General features: G+C 32.8%; 1 protein-coding gene across 3 annotated transcripts in view; it reads right to left on the minus strand.

The window, feature by feature from the left end:
* The window catches only part of klar (klarsicht), a 207107-nt gene that overhangs the window by 178015 nt on the left and 7230 nt on the right, over window positions 1–21862 (minus strand). For 2 of the 3 annotated variants that reach the window (XM_085189851.1, XM_085189847.1), the window contains exon 2: window positions 15923–15985. The exons of the other annotated variant lie outside the window; for it this stretch is intronic. The gene's annotated coding sequence lies outside the window, so the exon portion shown is untranslated. The remainder of the gene's footprint in view (window positions 1–15922; window positions 15986–21862) is intronic. 3 annotated transcript variants of the gene reach the window in all.

Below are 21862 nucleotides of genomic sequence, written 5' to 3' on the forward strand. Positions count from 1 at the left end.
ATTGACAAATATTGACATTAATAGACTGCGATCCCAGGGTCCCCAGACCTACATCATTTTAGCACAGCTGAAATTTGGAGGATCGATAGTCTAATATGTGCTTAAGACTCTATAACTTAAAAAACCTTCAGAGATAGTGCCAACTTAAAGCACACTTTCAGTTGCGTTAAAGAAGAAAGTCTCTTTTTTTTCTCATTTATTTATGTACCACACAATAAAGAAAGTACAGAAAACTTATGATAACAGAAAAAATGTGTACAATGGATAACATCTAATAGAGATCTCTACCAGAAACCCTTGAATGTAGCGGATGTTAAAAGAAATGATTCGGGTGCGGTATTTTAATATAATGTTAATAATAATAATAATAAACCTACATACAAATATACATAACATTAATCAATATTACTATACCTACATAAATATATAAAATGACATAAAAGAGTTGAAACAGAAAAAGAAAATTAATAAAAAAAAGACAAAGCGACTACTAAAGATTCTAATTGAGATTAATAAATGTTGTTTTAATTTGATTTTAATAGTATTTAGAAATGGATTGCCCGACAATATAGACTTAGGTAGTGAGTTCCATAAGCGCACTGCTTGAACTGTGAAGGATTTTTCATAGAAAGAGGTATTAAATATAGGGCACTCAAGCTTTCTTAGAGTTACACATGAGCGTACAGGTCTTTCACTTGGAAGTGTCAACTGAAAACGCTCCCTTAAGTAAGGAAGAGAGTTTTTATATATGTTTTAAAGTAAAAAATGTATATTTCACATTCTTTCACGTGGACTTTTACTTCTGCCAGACGTCATAAAGGTTCTTTAAAATTGGGGCAAATTACATTAAAGTAAATCTAAAATTTAAAATATATTATTTACGGACTATTTTAAGACCCCTCTAGCCCCAGACCCTAAGCAACCAGATCAATCCGATGGCATTATCATTTTCCCAAAAAGAGATATACCGTTATTTTTCTCTATCTCTGAAAGGTTCCCATTTTCAAGTTAGTGAGTAAGCATACTGTCTTAACTACATGTAAGACTAATATCCTCAAAATTTCACCTTTGCTAAAATGACGTCGGTCTGGCAGCTCTGGGTTCTTGGGCTATAATATTTACACGATACTAACGTCACTCAATTGTTTTGCCTTCCAGGAATCCAGCTACTAACATTTAAACTTTATAGTAGGGTATTAAAGTCCAAATTGACTTTAAAGTAGATATTAATACGAATATTTTGTATAGGAATAGGGTAAAACCCGGATAGTTGCCTCGGACGGATACATGCCTCAGTTTCAAATGCTCTATGTTAGACGTGTTGACAGTGTTTCTTATTGATCATAATAAGAAGCGTCCCCCGCGTAGGACTCGGTGCCGCATCAGCTGTCGAAGTAGGTGCACGAGTTTTGTCCGTGTGAGTAAAAATGTTCCGCGACGATACTTTGACGCGCGTCAGAATTATATTGGCAAGTAATCTCCGTTAAATATAATTATAACTAATTGCGGTTTCAGTAAAATAATTATTTCTTTGATTGCATTAGAGTTTAAATTGCACTGTAATAAACGTTTTGTTGTTAAATATGTTTTATTTATTTTGTAAATAAAAAGGGCAAGTATCCGTATCAAAAAGGATAGTTGCCTTACTGTCTTTGGCGGATTGTTGCCCTGGGGCAACTATCCGTAATTACACATTGTAACGAGCAAACAGCTTTTTTTTTTAGTTATTTTTTTCATTTGGTTTTACCTTTTTTTCTTGGTGATATTTTTATTGGGTTTTATTATAGTTTATCTTAAATAAAATAAATTCTCAACAGCAAAATGCCTCGCAAGTATAAACGAAAGCCAGGTGTGGTGCCGCGCCACATCGACTTAGCTTAGCACTTGCGCTCGAAGATCTAAATAAAAAACAAAAAAGTATCAACGAAATATCCCGGATTTATGGCATAACCTCTCGAACATTAAGAAATTCAAAATAGCAAATTCAATAAAAGAAAATACCAACAAAGAAGTTAAAGTTGATAATTTTTGTGCAGAATGTTTTGAAAATTAAAATTTAACTAAATCAAAATCAGATTGGATACAATGTGAGATGTGTCGAATGTGGTTGCATGAAACTTGTACAACATTCAAAAAAAATTCATTCATTCAATTGCATGAGATGTGGCAAGTTGAAAACCTTGCCTTCTGGTGATAATCAATACTAATGCGAAAGTTATTCCCATAATTATTTTTAATATTTAAGATAAATACTAATATTTAATTCTTTTTTTTTAATTAAAAAATTACATGTTCAAATTTAAAATTTTAAAACCTTAGTACTTTTAAGTGTTGTTTGGGTAATAATTTAACTTCTCTTAGAACTTAGTACTCAATAAAGGATCTCAGCAAGTAATTAGGACTGAATACTTATTTAATAGATGCTATGCCAAAGTTAATTCTTTATTTTTTTTGTTGTTCTATCTTTAAAATAAATAGTAATATTTAATTATTATTTTGGATATTTAATTACCATTTTGGAGTCTATTTTGTTGTAATTTTATAATTATATTGACTTTGATTAATACTTAATGAAAGATTGATTGTTCAATAACAAAAAGTGATTACTTAAATTAATATAAGTTCGTTTTTATTTGAAAAAAAAAATAGAGAGGCAAGTATCCCCCGAACCATTTTTAACGTTAGGCTAGTATCCGCCATAGTAGGCAACTATCCTCTTTTTAAACGGTTTTATTTAGCTCACCCCGTTTGTTTATTTATTTGTTTGGGTCAAATTTAGTAATTGAAATTTTACCCTCTTCCCGTTAACCGATTGATCTGAAATTTGGTGTACGCTTTTGATTCTGGTGACAATACAATTATCCATATTCAATATTATTGTGAATCCAAGATGGCCGCCGCTACAAGATGGCGGACCACTTAGTTTTTTTCAATCCCATCAATATGGGTATCAAATGAAAGGGCTTGTCAAGTAGAATTCAGTGCACTATACAAAATCAAAATCAAAGATGGCCACTGCTACAAAATGGCGGATAATGTAGTTTTCAATCCCATCAATATGGGTATCAAAATAAAGGGCTTGGTAAGTATAATACAGTATACTATACAAAATTACAATATGAATCTCCCACCTAAGTCAAGATCTGGTATCCTGTCGAGGACTGTGTGGCTATAGGGTGGCTAAAAATGAGACGTCGCTAGGGGTACACCACCCAAGTTAAGGTAAAAGGTAAAAGCGCGCCGAGAACTGTATGGCATTAGGGTGGATAAAAATGATATGTCGTTAGCGTTTTCCCCTCAAGATTCAGGCACATCTTGTTGTACATAGCCTTGCCCCTCTATTGGACCTCTGTGGGGGTCGATCGTAACATTCTCCATTAACCTTGCAATAATGAGGCACTCAACGAATAGAATAGCATGAGAAATAAAAACTAAAAACTTTTTAACGTGGGGCACGTCCAATATCTACAATCGAAAGACATGGCATGAGACTTCATCCACCTAAGCAAGGTAAGCAGCAAGTGTCCCCACGATTTTATTTTAGTAATCATAATTTCCATGAAATTATTTTTTAGCTTTTAGTACATTTATCTGCAATATAAAACCGTTTAACTTAAATTTTTTTTTTTATTTTAGAGGCCACTTAAAACAGGCTGTAATCAAAATTAATAATATTTATATTTGAAAAAATTGGCTAGGTTAGAAGATTAATATACTATGTTTAAGAATACACTTTGAATAGGTAATGTAGTGGTATACATTTCTAATAAAAGAGCTTTTTCAAAAAGTGTGGCAACTATCCGGGTTTTACCCTATAGAAAAGTCATGTTTTTGGATCTTTTTTGGTAATTTTTTAAATTTTTCTCTCCGTTAGAACCATCCTCTTACTTCAAGGAATATTATAAAAAAATAGCGAAATCGGTTCAGCTGCTCTCGAGATTTGCGCTTAGCAACACATTCAGCGATTAATTTTTATAAAAAAGAAGATATTTCGTATATTTTTTTGATATTATAAAATTACTTTTGCCTCGTTCCAGAGTGAGATAATGTAAATATTAAATATTTCATTTCTTCGAGCAGGAATCGAACCCAGAACCTGTCGTGTTTATAGTCCCATGCTTGTTCCACTGCGCCACAACGGGCCTCAAAATTATAAGAATGTAATCTTTTTTTTCTGTGATACACATATACATATGTTACCGATTTATGGATTTTCTTTTTAAATTTTATTTAATTTGTATATATTTACTAAATATATATGCCTAAATTTATATAATTTGGTGTTGAACCATTTCAAATAATAATTATGGTATTACGTAAACGTCAAAACAAATGTTTATTACGTAGAGTAATTTATTTTAAGACGACTGACGAATTATCTATATCTATATCTATATATCTATATATATAATAAAACTGTAAAGGGGGTAAAATCTGTACATTGAATATAAACTAAAAAAAACACTTCAGGGGGGCTCAATACAACTAATAGAAGGTAAAAATATGATTTTTGGAATTCTTGTCTGTCTGTCTGTTGTGACTCTTTAACTCAAAAACTACTGGACAGATTTAAATGAAACTTTTTTTGTTGCATAGCTATTAGTCTTCGGCAACATATAGGCTATAATTTATTTTGATAGTCCGAATACCTGATGTGAGACCCTAGCAGCCCGCCTAATCTATAAGAGATATCAATACAACGAATTAGGAAAAGTTATTCAACGTGATGAGCATTTTCTGTTGACATAAAAAAAAATTGGATCCAATGTGGAACCCCAGTCACCCAGCTAAACTTTATAACATATAATTCGTCAGTCGTCTTAAAATAAATTATTCTACGTTATAAACATTTGTTTTGACGTTTACGTAATACCATAATTATTATTTGAAATGGTTCAACACCAAATGATATAAATTTAAGTAAATATTTTTAATAAATATATACAAATTAAATAAAATTTGAAAAGAAAATCCATAAATCGGTAACATATATGTGTATCACAGAAAAAAAAAGATTACATTCTTATAATTTCGAGGCCCGTTGTGGCGCAGTGGCACAAGCACGGGACTATAAGCACGACAGGTTCTGGGTTCGATTCCTGCTCGAAGAAATGAAATATTTAATATTTTCATCATCTCACTCTGGAACGAGGCAAAAGTAATTTTATAATATCAAAACAATATACGAAATATCTTCTTTTTTATAAAAAATAATCGCTGAATGTGTTGCTAAGCGCAAATCTCGAGAGCAGCTGAACCGATTTCGGTAATATTTTTTTTATAATATTCCTTGAAGTACGAGGATGGTTCTAACGGACAGAAAAAAATTAAAATTTACCAAAAACATGACTTTTCTATATTCCCATACAAAAGATTCGTATTAATATCTACTTAAAAGTCAATTTGGACTTTAATACCCTACTATAAAGTTTAAATGTTAGTAGCTGGATTCCTGGAGGGCAAAACAATTGAGTGACGTTAGTATCGTATAAATATTATAGCCCAAGAACCCAGAGCTGCCAGACCGACGTCATTTTAGCAAAGGTGAAATTTTGAGGACTATTAGTCTTACATGTAGTTAAGACAGTATGCTTACTCACTAACTTGAAAGTGGGATCCTTTCAGAGGTAGAGAAAAATAACGGTATATCTCTTTTTGGAAAAATGATAAAGCCATCGGATTGATCTGGTTGCTTAGGGTCTGGGGCTAGAGGGGTCTTGAAATAGTCCGTAAATAATATATTATAAATTTTAGATTTACTTTAATGTAATTTGCCCCAATTTTAAAGAACCTTTACGACGTCTGGCAGAAGTAAAGGTCCACGTGAAAGAATGTGAAATATACATTTTTTACTTTAAAACATATATAAAAACTCTCTTCCTTACTTAAGGGAGCGTTTTCAATTGACACTTCCAAGTGACAAACCTGTACGCTCATGTGTAACTCTAAGAAAGCTTGAGTGCCCTAAATTTAATACCTCTTTCTATGAAAAATCCTTCTCAGTTCAAGCAGTGCGCTTATGGAACTCACTACCTAACTCTATACTGTCGGGCAATCCATTTCTAAATACTATTAAAATCAAATTAAAACAACATTTCTTAATCTCAATTAGAATCTTTAGTAGTCGCTTTGTCTTTTTTTTATTAATTTTCTTTTTCTGTTTCAACTCTTTTATGTCATTGTATATATTTATGTAGGTATAGTAATATTGATTAATATTATGCATATTTCTATGTAGGTTTATTATTATTATTAACATTATATTAAAATACCGCACCCGAATCATTTCTTTTAACATCCGCTACATTCAAGGGTTTCTGGTAGAGATCTCTATTAGATGTTATCCATTGTACACATTTTTTCTGTTATCATAACTTTTCTGTACTTTCTTTATTGTGTGGTACATAAATAAATGAGAAAAAAAAGAGACTTTCTTCTTTAACGCAACTGAAAGTGTGCTTTAAGTTGGCACTATCTCTGAAGGTTTTTTAAGTTATAGAGTCTTAAGCACATATTAGACTATCGATCCTCAAAATTTCAGCTTTGCTAAAATGATGTAGGTCTGGGGGCCCTGGGATCTCAGTCTATTAATGTCAATATTTGTCAATATATCTGTGGTAAGATGTCACTTGAAATGTAAACGTCTCATTGTGCATCTATATTATTAAATCTAAAAGCCACAAATTTCTATAAAATTAATAAAGTGTTGTGTATTTGTGACTTACAAAAAATGCCTTCTATAAGGCGGTGGACAAATTTAGCCAGAAGAATCTAATCGTACCCAGAACGTGAAAATTGCAATGAACGTGACCACGATGGTTGACTGATAATGTTGCAAATTTGAATCGAGCTGCTTTTTGTTACGATATATCAATTGATGCCAGCAGTGCCTACAGCTGTGTTGCTATTGGACCTATGAACTCTGCTTGCCAATATTGTAAGGTTATTGTAAAAACTCAGTTTGCCAATCAATTTGGTGGCGCAATGATTTTATTATAAGGAGGAGGATTGCCAGTGGTTCCATGTTCAATGCAAGCTGATGAACTGAATTCATGTTTAAAGTCCTCGAAATTGTGGAAACATGTCAAGGTATTACATTTAAGCAAGAATATGCGTGTCATGTTGCAAAATGATCAATCTGGAGACATATTCTCTAAACAACTCATTGATATTGGTAATGGCAAACTTCCTGTAGATGCGCTGACTGGCTGCATCACCTTTCCTGATAGTTCTTGTCAGTTAACGTAATCAAAAGATGAACTCATTCATATAGTGCTTCCAAATGTTGCTGATGATTTATTCCATAATTGGTTGAGCGAAAGAGCTTTACTGGCTGCCAAACACACTGATGTAAATGAATTAAATATAAATTTTCAAGATGGCATTCCTGGCAAAATAAGGACACATAAGTCAGTAGATACGGCAACTAATGAACATGATGTCGTGAACTATCCACCGGAAATTTTAAATTCACTTGATTTGCCAGGATTGCCGCCTCACAACCTTCAATTAAAGCTTGAATGTGTAGTTATAATGTTGCGAAATATTAACCAACTGAAACTTTGCAACGGCATACGATTAGCGATAAAAAAATAATGAATAACGTAATAGAAGCAATCATATTGAAAGGAAAGTATAAAGGAGAAGACTTTTTGATGATGCGGGGCATTCCAATGATTTCGACTGACATACCATTCGAGCTTAAAAGACTACAGTTTCCAGTACGGCTTGCTTTCGCAATGACTATAAACAAATCCCAGGGGCAGTTATTAAGTGTTTGTGGTTTAATTTAGAAAATTAATATAGAAAACTCATGTTCCTCGCATGGTTTGTTGTATGTTGCCTGTTCCCGTGTTGGAAAACCATCTGCTCTGTTTGTTTACGCGCCAGATAACCAAACAAAAAATAACGTGTACCATAAAGTACTACAATGAAAATGAAACTGAATTTAGAATAAGTAAATATAAAATAAAATATAATAAGGCATTTTTTTTTTTTTTATGGAAAAAAGGAAAAGGCAAACGAGCGTTCGGGTCATCTGATGATGATCACCGCCGCCCACGACCCCGTGCAGCACCAGAGGAGCTACAGGTGCGTTGCCGGCCTTTGAGGTGGAGATAGACGCGCTTTTTGAAGGTACCCATATCGTACCGACCTGGAAACACTGCCGCGGGTAGGCTATTCCACAGTTCGGTGGCGCGTGGAAGGAAATTCCTACGAAACCGCGCAGTAGTGGAGTGCCACGCATCCAGATGGTGTGGATGATATTTAAGTTTGTGACGTGCTGTGCGGTTAGAAAATTCGACGGCAGGTAACAAACAGTTCTTCAGAACACTCACCATGATAAATGCGATAGAGAACGCACAGCGAGGAGACGTCTCTACGCAGAGCCAAAGTGTCAAGCCTTTCACTGCTTACTGGGTCCTTAATGATTCGAACAGCTCTACGTTGTATGCGATCAAATGGGTCAAGCTGATACTGGGGTGCACCAGCCCAGAGATTAGAACAGTACTCCATGTGTGGCCGAACCTGGGAACTATATAGGGCCAATCGGTGTTTTGGCGTGAAGTACCGTCTCGCTCTATTGATGACCCCCAGTTTCTTCGAGGCCAACTTGGCCTTGCTTTCCAGATGATCGCGATACTGGCAGTCACTCGAAACATTAAGGCCCAATATGCTGATACTGGGCGCGGCTGAAAGGGGAGTGTTCTGAAAGACTGGCGATACGATAAATGGGGCTTTTTTTGTGGTTAACGCGCAAACCTGTGTCTTCAGGGGGTTAAATTGGACCAGGTTCTTCTCACCCCATGAAGAGGCATCATAATAAGATATCGGAAATTGTTATTTTTATTATAATTTTTAACGAATATTATAAGAATTAAAAATGATTTAAGTTTTTATTTTTTTTATTTTACTAGCTGACCCGGTGTCGCTAATAGCAGAATAAAAAAAATCGACTGTTAGGCGATACGAAGTTCGCGGGTCTGCTAGTATGTAATAAAGTTTAGCTGGGTGACTGGGGTTCCACATTGGATCCAATTTTTTTTATGTCAACTGAAAATGCTCATCATGCTCATCATCAACTTTTCCTAAAGCGTATATATGATGTATCTTATAGATTAAGCGGGCTGCTAGGGTCTCACATCAGGTATTCGGGCTATCAAAATAAATTATAGCCTATATGTAGGCGAAGACTAATAGCTATGCAACAAAATAAATTTCATTTAAATCCGTCCAGTAGTTTTTGAGTTAAAAAGCCACAACAGACAGACAGACAGACAAGAATTCCAAAAATCATATTTTTACCTTCTATTAGTTGTATCGAGTCCTCCTGACGTGTTTTTTTTAGTTTATATTCAATGTACAGATTTTACCCCCTTTACAGTTTTATTATATATATATAGATATATATAGATATATAGATATAGATATAGATTTCATATCACAGAATGGGAATCGAACCCACAACCGTCGCGTCTACAGTCACATTATTATTAATCGAATAACAATAACTCGAATGCGTTAAAAAGTTACGAAATTAACTACCATTTTATATATAAACTAGCGACCCTCTTGCAGCTTCGCCCGCTTTTACTACTAGATTATTCATATAATGTATGTTTGCAAAGCACTTAAGATGTGATAATTAATTAAACCCTAATGCAACCCGCATTTTCGTAGTTTCAATAAGGATTTTCCAATTGTTTGACACAGCAAGGATTTTTTAGTAGGTACCGTAATTTTAAATGTGTGCTACTAATCTTTTCAAGTACTTATTAAAATATATTTAAATGACTATTTTTAAATAGTTAAATGACTATTTTGAAACGGAAGAAATTATAAACAAAAACCTACGTACTAATAACTACTACAAAAAATGTGAAAGCAAATATATCGCGCTGAAATAATACATTCAACTCCAATTATCCAATACATGCAAACGCATCTAACTAAATCTTCGTTGCTATAGAGGCAGCCGGGTTTTTTTTTTTTTCGAGCTTGTGGTTATTGCTGAAGGGGTTATTCTGTCCCTGATGAAAAGCTAGCACGACGTGGCTGCCTGTGAGGAAAATTAAATAGAATGCATGGGCCGGGAATCGAACCCGGGCCGCCCGCGTGGCAGGCGAGCATTCTACCACTGAACCACCGATGCGTGTAAGGCAGGCGGGCGCGGCGGACGCATGGCGAGTGGAGAGCCGTTTCGCAGCAACGAATTTTTTGATATTGTAACTTCTAAAGTACTTATTAAAATGAAAAACAGAAAAAAGACAGTTTTGATCTACATTAAATGGCCAACGTAACTAATATACTTATTTATATGCTGAGAGTAAGGGATAAGTGAAACTTGAGTAACATACAGCTGATGTGTCAACAATTAAATGCGTTTTTCTGTAAAACCATTCGCAATTTCGAAATATTGTAAAAAGCAAATTTTATCTTCGTTTAACGTAGAAAATTAATAAAGTATTTTAAAAGATAAGGATTAATACCATTATGGAAAAATATCCCTCACAATAAAAAATATATTGAAATTATTATTTTCAGACAGAAAAATGATCACTACACGTTATTCTTAAAAGATACGAATATGCTCTCGCGGACTTTTTTGTAGATCTTATTAAAAGGCACAATACTCCAGTACATTATTTTCATGTAGTACTTACCATTAGAGCAGCGCATGCGCGAAAGTGTTTCAACGGGTAGGACTTTATACATATTTATCGTATTTATGTTAATTTACATAAGAATGTACAAATAATAAACTATATATAAACCTTCTACGAAAAACACTCGACTTAATGGTGAAGACCGCATCAAAATCCGTTGGGTGGTTTAGAAGAAGAAGAGTTAGAAACAACAGACAGACACGAAAAGTGACTTTGTTTTATAAGATATAGGATAGGATACCAAGTACGTATAAAAAAAACAAATACATAGAAATAATTGTAACAGCGGCGGTATGCACTGAAATTATGCAAAACAACTTCAAAGATGCATTCGTCCTTCATTAATTATAGAATGCTCTACAAAATGTGTATTATTTATAAACTTCCAATAAGTGCGTTGAATTACGAGTATTAGTGTCGTAATTTAAGGAGAAGACAGCCAAATAAGGAGATGGTGATAATTAACTCACCAAAGAAAACCATTTAGATACATTTTAGTAATACAGCTGCAACAGTAAGCATTGCAGGTGCTTCGAACACCTTCACAATGTCTAAAATGTCAATTATATACGCAATATTTGATGTATATAAGTAAACAAGCATTACCGAAAAAGAGTTTGTTTTTTAGCTTCACAGGGGTTGGGATACAGTCCCACATAAAGCAGAGTAGGCAGAGGGGACCTGGGAACCTTGTGTTCAGACACACTGGTCCCATTAATTCATTTCCGTTCCTCACTTTCCACATTCTTTCTGATGACATTGCGTTGGAATTCTGAAGACATTGCGTGTTAAGTATCAGAATTCAACCGTAACCGTCATACCGTGTTTTACCTCGTTACCAGACGGAAATACCTATATAAATATTTAATTTCCCTTAATAAGAATAGAACCACACGCTCCTGTGCCACAACTGCCTTCAAATTACATATTTCAAAAACTAATATCAAAAGTAGTAGCAGTAATTCGCACATTTTGACTGGCACAGAAACTTAGGTTAAAAAAAAGCGTATTCGCTATTAAATAAACAACCAAGGCTAATAAATTGACTTTCACTTTTTTCTTATTACATCTTCTTTACTGTTGTTGTTCTTTACAAGCTGGTTGGTTACTCAACATCCTTGTCTTCAGTATTCTAAATAAACCAATATAAATAAATAAATGCGAATCTTAATCGGTCGAGTAGAATTGAACGCATCGTCGACTATACCACTGGACCATAGAGAAATCATTAATATTGATTTAAATATGAATGATTTATGTATTACATATCGTATATAATTATTTACATAACCTGAAAATACCTGATTACAGCGTAAAACAAATAAACTCCTTCGATTGCAAAACTTTAATTAAAAAAAAAAGAAATTGATAAAATAAAAAATATGTTTTTTTTTTATTTTTAACTTATCTACTTAATTAAATTATTGATAAAATTGAATGGACCTACAAAATATATAAGTTTAATTAAAGTATTGTCTAATATCTTGTTTCGATTAATATCTCAGTTCTGGAGATATCATGGCTCATTTGCAAAGCTCCTATTTGCTCTGTGAATCGGAACTAACGTACATTTAATGCTCGGGCGCAAAGCACGTTGCGCTGTTGAATATAGAAACACAGAGTTATGCTTTGAAGAAACATAAAAGAAACATTGTTTTTTTTATTAAAAATATGTAAGTAATTATATAATTATTAATTTGCAAATATTATACGATTCTATATTTCTAGGTTAGAGAAACCAATAAATATTTTATGTATTTGGTAAATTCCCTGTATATTTGAATATATTATAGTAAATATATGGTATAAGTGTCGGTGAAAATCATTTAGCTTGCCATTTACATAAATAAATACAAGAAATCTTGGTAAAAGCGGTAATGATATCTATTGTAGTCAACTGGTATTATTGCTATAACCGCAATTTTCGGTAGCATTTTTACTTAGACAAATAAAATATGTGGAATAACGTGAAACAAAATATTTAACTAACAGTAAGCAACGCGTTCACAAGCAAACTTAACTAATATTTACCTATTTTTTAAAAATTTAATAAAACCTTAACTTAATGAGGTCGCTGTGACACAGGGGCACAAGCGTGTAACTGTAACGCGACAGTCGTGGATTGGATTCTCACTCGGGGTCCAGAATTAATATTTTCATTTCTTCACTCACCAGAAACCAACCAAGCAAAAAACAGCGTTGATTCAGCTTTTCAACACACAAAGACTCGAAAAATCGAGCGAAAAGTGGGGAACAGAGTTTTCTAACACTAGATTCCCTCTGCCTACGTCGTGATGAATGAAAATAAAGAGAAGATGAGAGAAAAAGTTCATATAAATAAAATGTTTCATAATTTTAACCTCCTAATATTCTACGATTATTTCCAAAACATACTATCAGAAACGCTATACCGTAAGACTAATCACGTTAGTGTCGGACTGACGTGACGGCACAAACAGCAACCTAACGGACACGCAGCGCAGTATAAGAATCGTCTACTAACAACTGTTGCAGCCGGCTGCATGTTTACCCACCCACGCACGACATCTCAAGTTGTCTGCCACTCTAATATTAAATTTACAATAACCAGATTATAATATTTTACATAGACCAAAAATTATTTATGGTAAAAAGTATTTTCGTAAACATTTCGATATTTAGCTTAAAAATAATATTTACCTATTTTCTGCATAAATATAATAATACTTATTAAGAAAACGTATATAAACTTGAAAGTAGCGGGATTTGAACCCGCGCCTCTTGGAAACCGGACAAGCTGGATGACTAAAAACACTTGCTGAAATACGCGTATAAGAATTTCGACGTAGCTTCATGAGAACGTATGGCATAGTGGTCAGAGCGTTCAGAAGATTTCCAAAGGGCGCACATTCAAATTCAGTTACGTTCCAATTTTCATACGTTTTCTAAATAAATATTTTTCTTTCCTAAAAAAAAATCACGTTTTCTATTATTGTATTATTTTCGATAGTAATTTCATTTTCTTACTGTAATATAGGTACAACTATTAAATATCTACATTATATTGAATTTATATAATTCTTCTGTACGATCCCATGCGCCTAGCACTGTTACATTATAATCGGGTACCCACCTCTAAAGCGTATCTCATTCATATTCATTAGACTACTGTTTATACAAACTATAAGCGCGTTGTATTCAAAAGGATTAGAGGGCTCATTAGAGATCCCGTGTAGCTTCCATTGGGCCATGTTGTTATTAGCTGCCTACTATTATAATATTGAGGGTTGTGGGTTCGATCTCATTCGGGGAAGGGGGAACTATATTTAAGTAAAGCTATGGTAAGACAAAGCTCTTTTTGAGATGCTACTTATACACATAGGCGCATAGGCACCGAATTCAAGCCAAATGGAGAGAACGGAATGTTTTGACAATATGTTGTTTAAGCCTGACCTGTTTCGGGGGAAAAACGTGAAGCTAAGAAAGAATGACAATATTAACATTTTATAATTTAATATATAATTTTTTTTTAACTTAAATAATATGCATAAGCTTTTGCTAATAAGCCAGGATCATAACCATTTTTAATTATTTTAACTTAAGCTTGATATTTAAGAATGTTACCACTAATAGAACACTAATTTTAAAAGATGATTTATACGAAACAGCTTTCACGATATTAATAGCGACAAATTGAATATATTTTTAGTCTTAAATTAAGTAGCTAAGTAAGGACAATATTTTTCTTTTGTCTTTACTATATCCGTATATACTTAGCTCAATATTTCATCTTTATTTGGAATGGACCGAGTTCAATGAACTGTCTCAGTATAGTACCACAAGGCCACCGGTATTGTCCTCGTGGCAACCGAATGATTTATGGGATTCCACAACGCTCCTAATACCATTACAAGATTTGTGGTTAACTTAACAACTTTTGCGTTCTACGTTATCTCCTAATATACCAGCATGTATGTAGTATGGCTATAGTAATGTGAAATACAATATAGATAAATAAATGGTGCAGCGGCACAAGGGTGTGACTGTAACGTGACGGTTGTGGGTTCGATCCCCACTCGAGGAAGTGAAAAATTTATTTACGTTTATATTTCCATTTCTTCGCTCTGGAGTCGAGGCAAAGCGTGGCGTTGCGTTCTGCCACTCAACTCGCAATGCCTCCAGAATTTGGCAGAAAGTGTGGAACGGAGTGTCTTAACATTAGGTTCCCTCTGCCTACCCTGCTGTGTGCGGGATACAGCGTGAAGCTGATTTAAATAATTCGGTTCTACTTTCACAGAAGGTAATGTCGTTATTTCGATGACAATACTAATTTCAACGTGACAACTGGATTCTAGTAATAATATTGATCTTAATATTGGAACTTTGTCAATAATTACTTGGTTTCAGATTGCTTATTATTACCTAATAATTTCACGCTTGTTTGTACTAGTATTGTTTATTGAATCATCTGTACCCATAACGTTATTTGAGTATAGACCGCGATAGGTGTGAGTTCGATTACTCGTGGAATTGAAATTTTAATATTTTCATTGCTTCGCTCTAATGTGGAGGCAAAGCGCGGCGTTGAATTCCGCCACTCAACACGCAAAATTCGGTGGAAAGTTGGGAGCGAAGTGACTTAACACTAGGGTCCTTTTGCCTACCCTGTGAGAGATATGCGAGATGTGCGATACCCTGTACGTGAGATACAAAAAGAAACATAAAATTAATAGATCAAACACAAATCGAATACGATTTTTTTGTGTCCACCAATTACGCAAACAATATCGACAAAAAAACTTACAAAACGTTTTTAAGATGTCATTTCGTTATATTAGTTTACAATGTAAGTAAATCACGTGCTAAACTATTATACGATTCAATAAACATAATCCAGACTCACTAGAGATCGTTTATTATTATTATTATACAAAAAAAATACAGTCGAATTGATAACCTCCTTTTATTACAGAAGTCGGTTAAAAGTAAATAATCCAAACAAGAATTACACTGTGAAGCGTGAAATTACTGATGCTTTCGACTATTTCGGAAACTGTCGAGCCGTGAGAAAATACATCGTCGAACTATTCTAGTAGTAATAAAAAAGAAGTAATAAAATTTAAGATAAGATCCATAAACTATAAATTTTTAGTATTTTTTTGTATTTTATAATAAAAAGTAATATTATTTTATTTAAAAGATGTGTAATTAATCATGTATTTCTCAATGCCCGTGGTATTTCTTTCTATTATGTAATCGGTATATTTGGTACTTACTTTATATAAGTGAACATGTCACCATCTTGTCTCTGCAGTCACTGTTTTTTCAATTTTGACTACCTGAATTATAAAAAATAATAAAATTAAAAAGATAATATTATGGAGATCGATAATATTAAACACGACAGATTGTAAGTTCGATTTCTACTCGAGAAAATGAAATATTTAATATTTTCGTATCTTCGCTCTGGTGTAACACGCAATGTGTCTAGAATTCGGCGGAATGGAAAACGAGTGGTAACCTTAGGTTCCCTCTGCCTACCTTGATGTGTGCGGGATACAGCAAAAATAGAATAAAGTTATAATATTAATTTGCATTCCACTCTCTTACTAGACTAACATATACTCTAATAAAAGAGATGACCGAAGCGAGCTGGCACACTGCCAGAGCCCTGTTATATTTCAGGAGATCCTTTTAGATGTTTTATTAATTTAAGTTGAAAGTTATTTTCCTCGTTTGCACCAGGCACCACCGTACAACTGAGAACCTAACACAAACTATGGCATGTGGTTTATATTATAGAGACTTATCTGTATTAAGTAATAAGCATATTTATTATCACGCTGTATCCCGCAGACCGCATTGATTTTTGTCTATATTAGATGTAGGTAGGTACTTATCTGCTTTACTACTTTATAAATATACTAGTTCGTCCCACAGTTATCATATTAGACTCTATAACGCCCTACTACATTGTTAAAAGGTCCCCCCATATTGCGTAAGTGTTACATAATGGAAACATTCATTTCAAATCAGGTTTCATTTGTTTAGATTATCATGTAGATTACAAAAATATAGAACTCCACATCTATTACCAATATAGAAAAATAATTTAATATTTATAAACATGGAAAATAATTAAAAAAAATAAAAAATATATAATAATCAATCAATAAAAACTCAATGATAATGATAAATTAACTTAACAATAGAAATAATGATGAAAGACAAGTGACATCAGCAATCACAATCATACTAGCTTATAATGCGAGTTGTAATTATGCTAGTACTAACTTAGAAACGAATACAACGAATAGCACATAATATTATTAACAACCGTTGTTAAGTTTGTCTTTTTTAACTTAACGCTGTATCCCGTATATATAGCAAGATAGACAGAAAGGAACCTAGTGGTAAGACAATTCGTTCCCCATTTTCCTACACTGCGGGACTCAACGCCGTGCTTGGACTTGCTACCAGAGCGAACAAAGAAAATATGAATAATTGATAATACATTCCCACACGAGGAAATCGAACCCATAACCGTCGTTTATAGTCATAACCCCTTGTACCCCTGTGCTACGACGGCTTCTTAATACAGTTACTAAACGCATAATAATAACAAGAGATTTTTACATACAATATAAGTACATACATACATTATTGTATGTAAAATTGAGCTTAATTATATTAAACTAGATTCTTTTACATTGCATTCCTCATAGTGCATTCGTGTAATAGAAGTCAACAATGAGTAGCGTGATATATAACATGATATCTGCGTGAAACCCGAGAAACGCCTTTAAGGGCATGTTTAGCGCCCGAGTTAGCTCGCTAACCTAGGATGTGCTTAAGACCTTATTCTAATTACAACGTACTGTCGACCTGGGAACCTAGTGGCCTGGGAACCTGTCGACCTGGGAACTGAGAACCTAACACTTTCCAATTTACCTCCGAATTCTGAAAGCACTGCGTGTTTAGTGGCATAACTTGAGACCGCTTTGCCTCGACAGCAGACCAAAGAAATGAAAATATTAAATATTTCATGTCGACGAGTAGGAATCGAAGCCACAGCCTTTCCGTTCACACATTTACACATTTGATCCTGTCCGTCACAATTGGCCTTGAAGCTCGTATGGTAGGTACGTTTAAATATATGCAAAAGCAGGTAATTTTATTACAGGTAATTACTAGCATAGATAATTATACATTTTTTCAAAAAGAGATTTTTTTTGTTTTGTTAAACTAAATACCTAATGTTTATTGTTTGTGATATTTAAATATACGGCTTAAAAATACTCCTTAAACATAATTGAAAATTGATGTAAAATAGAAATGTAAATTAAATTGAAATCTAGTGTTAAATGCTAATCGAGTAAATGTTCACTAATTGACTTTCTAACTAAAATATTTATTAAATCTTATATTAATATTAAGCTAAACTAAAATTGCAACATGTATGTTTTTATTAAAAATATAAATTTAATAAAAAACTGGTATCCACAAGTGAAGCAGATATTAAAACAAAAACCGTACTCTTCATATACATACTATACAAAATGTTAATCGGAGCAAATTGCATAACACACGTAAAAAAGTATCATAGACAATCATTTCTTTCAACCCACAAACCTTAAAGGAAGTTATAACTATGGAAGTGTGCCGTGGAAAGGTACCTCCAGTTGGTAATGGACCATAACCGTTCTGTGGGACATTTGCAACACATACCTCGCTCACCGATAGCTGGAGGTAGAATGAGGAGTTTGCATGTTGAATTGTAGGCTATCAACGTCTTGAGGTAGAGGTATAGGTAAATGTTAGTAGGCACAATGATTGTATATTAGACCGGCAATCAGCTTTAGGATAATTTCTTAGGACGTGCGTTTTAACTATTCTAGTATATCGTAACTTCATTTATAAGATTTAGCGGATTGGATTAACTTTAAGTTTTAATTTTCGACATTTTATCTTTGACAATTATCTACTTCTATTACGATACAAAATAGTGATAAATGGTAATACTATACAACTATACAACATGAATGAATAATAAATTATTCAGTTAGGAATAATAAATTTATAATAGTAACAGCTTTTATTAATAGAAAATAATTAAAATAACAAATATTTGTAATATAGTCATAGAAAATATAATAAAATATGTAAAATAACAAAAATGTCTCAATATAAAATCCTAACTTAAGTCAACCGCAACTAGCACGTAGATACTTTTCATCCGACATAGCAAACCTTCAAAGATATTAACCCCGTTGAACTTACCGTACTAAAGTACGCTGTTAGCCACTCTACCTAATTAAAGGCAACTGTTCTTAAAATTATTGCACATCTATACAGATTTTCCTTGATTTACATAAAAGAAAAACATATTAGAAAATGAATTTGTTATAAAAAAGACTCCTATGTCTATAAAATGACTAAAATATACGACAAAACTTATAACTGACAAAAGTATACGAAGTTATAACTGACAATAGTATACGAACTAAATATCATCACGTTGATTGCAAACGGTATATTTTAATTTAGTTTTTTTGTTAAAAGCTCATTGAAAAAGTCCCTTTGACTTTGAATTGAATATTCCGTTACCGTCTTAGAAAAGAAAAACATATCGAGAGCAGTACACCAAATTATAATAACAACATATGAACGTCATAAAGGTTGCAACACGTACGAACTAGTGCGTAGTTGGTGTACTCGTATATATTTTTCAAATAAAATATAATTTAACTATACAGTTAAAATGCAAGTAAACGCGGATAATTAGCATGAGAATCGAGATAACCGACGCCGTGTACTAGATGCATTATTCATTACCTCAACGGATTCTAAGCCTATGAACTGTACGGACCTGGATACTGTAGCTTGGTAATTTAAGTAATTTTGTCCGGTGTTTTGCTCATGTATGTATTTAAATTCTTCTATAGTAAAAATCCCTCTATAGCAATACACTTGTGGTAATACAAATACGTAGTAAAAATATAATTAAATATAATTAACCTTACTTATAATTAAGGTGTTTGGGTCTGATAATCATAAACTCTTTAGATAAAAACAAAATATTACAAAAATAACTTAAATAATTTTTTTTTTCTTTTAGATAATTCTAGAGGATCTAACATCGTCGTCGTCATCATAAGATAGGCAATTCTTTAAATATTATTAATTGAAGATCCACAACCTTACTTAGCCACAAAACTACAAAAGATTAAACAAGACTAAAGCCTTTAAAAAAGCTTAGGCAATAACTTGAAATAGATTTGGAAATTAAATATTTATAACATCTCATATTCAACATAAAAGTTAACTAAGATAAAATAAAATTTATAAATCTAAATATTTCTAATATCTAAATATTCTCTTTATTTCAAACAATTATCTACTTACCTTTATCTATCTATCCCTATTATTCTTCAATCCACATCCCACGCGGTGGTTCAGCTATTTGGCATGTTTAAACACCTGTTTGATTTTCAAATGTTTATCTAACAATTGTTTCGCCATCTTAATGAGGCCAGATTCCACTATGAGGTGTAGTTTTGTAATTACTATTTAACATATTATGTATAAAAGGGCAGCATAAATGCTAAGAGAGCACAAGCGTGTGACTGTAAACGTGCTGGGTAGGGGTTCGATACTCACTTGAGGAAATAAAATATTTAATGTTTTCATTTCTTCGCTATGGTGTCGAGGCAAAGTGCAGCGTTCAATTCCGCTACTCCTCCAGAGAACTAAGCCTCCAAAATTCGGCGGAAAGTTAAAGAGTGCCGTAACACTAAGCCCTCTGCCTCATAATAATACCAAAGACATCGACGTGCACATAATATTATAACACAACTTATATCAATTGGTACATATTTCCACATGTATATCTGAATTCTGCCACCTTTTATAGTACATTCGGAAAAATATTATAGGTACATCATTACATACTTGAGTATGTAATGATGTACCTATCCATTTAGAAAAAGATAGGAGTTTTTTTTCTCATCAAAAACATCTACAACAAAGGGTTTGAAATTACAGATATTAGAATTTTAAATTATTTGTGAAGTATCGTTAATTTATATGTTTATTTAATGCAATTAAAACGATAAAATTGGACTATTCCAATATCATCAAACTATATTACATATTCAAATAATATACAAAAAAATACAATTACATAAATTTTAATAGGTAAATTTTGACTGGTTCTACAAATTTAATTGACCTATATACCTACCTACCTACTATAAGAATTTTAAGACAATAATCTTATTTAACATAATTACGAGTGTAAATTTTAAGACAGGACTATTAACAAAAACTCTTTTAAGTAAGATCAAAGTCGGTTGCTTTACGTGATGGATGGTTTCGACACATTTTTGTAATTAAAAAAAACTTTTAGAAACAAGCAAAAAAAAATGGTTCTAATATTTACTTAAATGTAAAAGTTTTATAGATTTCAATGTCGTTTCACTTGATTCGCCTTAATTAGACATAGCTATAACATTTACTAATTAATTAGAATCGAAAGTTTGTAATATTACAGTTAGAATACCTAAGAATAATCTTGTCTTAATGAATTTTATATGCGATTTGAATCACGCATAAATTTAACACCATCTACTTTCTACGTCATGCGACAAGTATATAGTTTTCTTTATAGCATTTTTTTTAAAACGGGGAAGAGATAAATTTTAGTGATAAGGCAGCCTTATCACATTTAGTTGAGTTATTTTAATTTTTTTTTTAGCTTTTGTATATGGCAGGGTAGACAGAGGGAATCTAGAGTTAAGACACTCCGTTCCTCACTTTCCGCTGAACTTTTGTGTTTCCTAGCACTCTTAAATATAATGAATCAGTGCATAAGCATGAAGTAGAAGAGGCTTTTCTCCTTATCAGTTATCACGTATTTTACTCAGCCTTGCATAAAAAATCTTTGGATTTATTAAAACAGATATATAAAAACATAAAAAATACGAAAAGTAGGGTAAAGCTGTGTATATTGTATTAAAAAAACCTTAACTGAAAAAGATCTAAGTAAGATAATTAAATCTATTGTGCTTCTCAAAAGACATACTTTCAAGCATTACTTAATCATAGTATCCAAATATAGACACGTGATCTTACAAGACAAACATACACATTATGAAATTTGTTAATGACTCCCGCAGAGGCATCACGCGTGGCAAGAAACGGAGAAGTCACTTTAT

The sequence above is a fragment of the Heliconius melpomene genome, chromosome 9 (genome assembly GCF_056956725.1).
Source record: "Heliconius melpomene rosina isolate 202511_hmr_F chromosome 9, ASM5695672v1, whole genome shotgun sequence".
Classification (NCBI taxonomy): Eukaryota; Metazoa; Arthropoda; class Insecta; order Lepidoptera; family Nymphalidae; genus Heliconius; species Heliconius melpomene.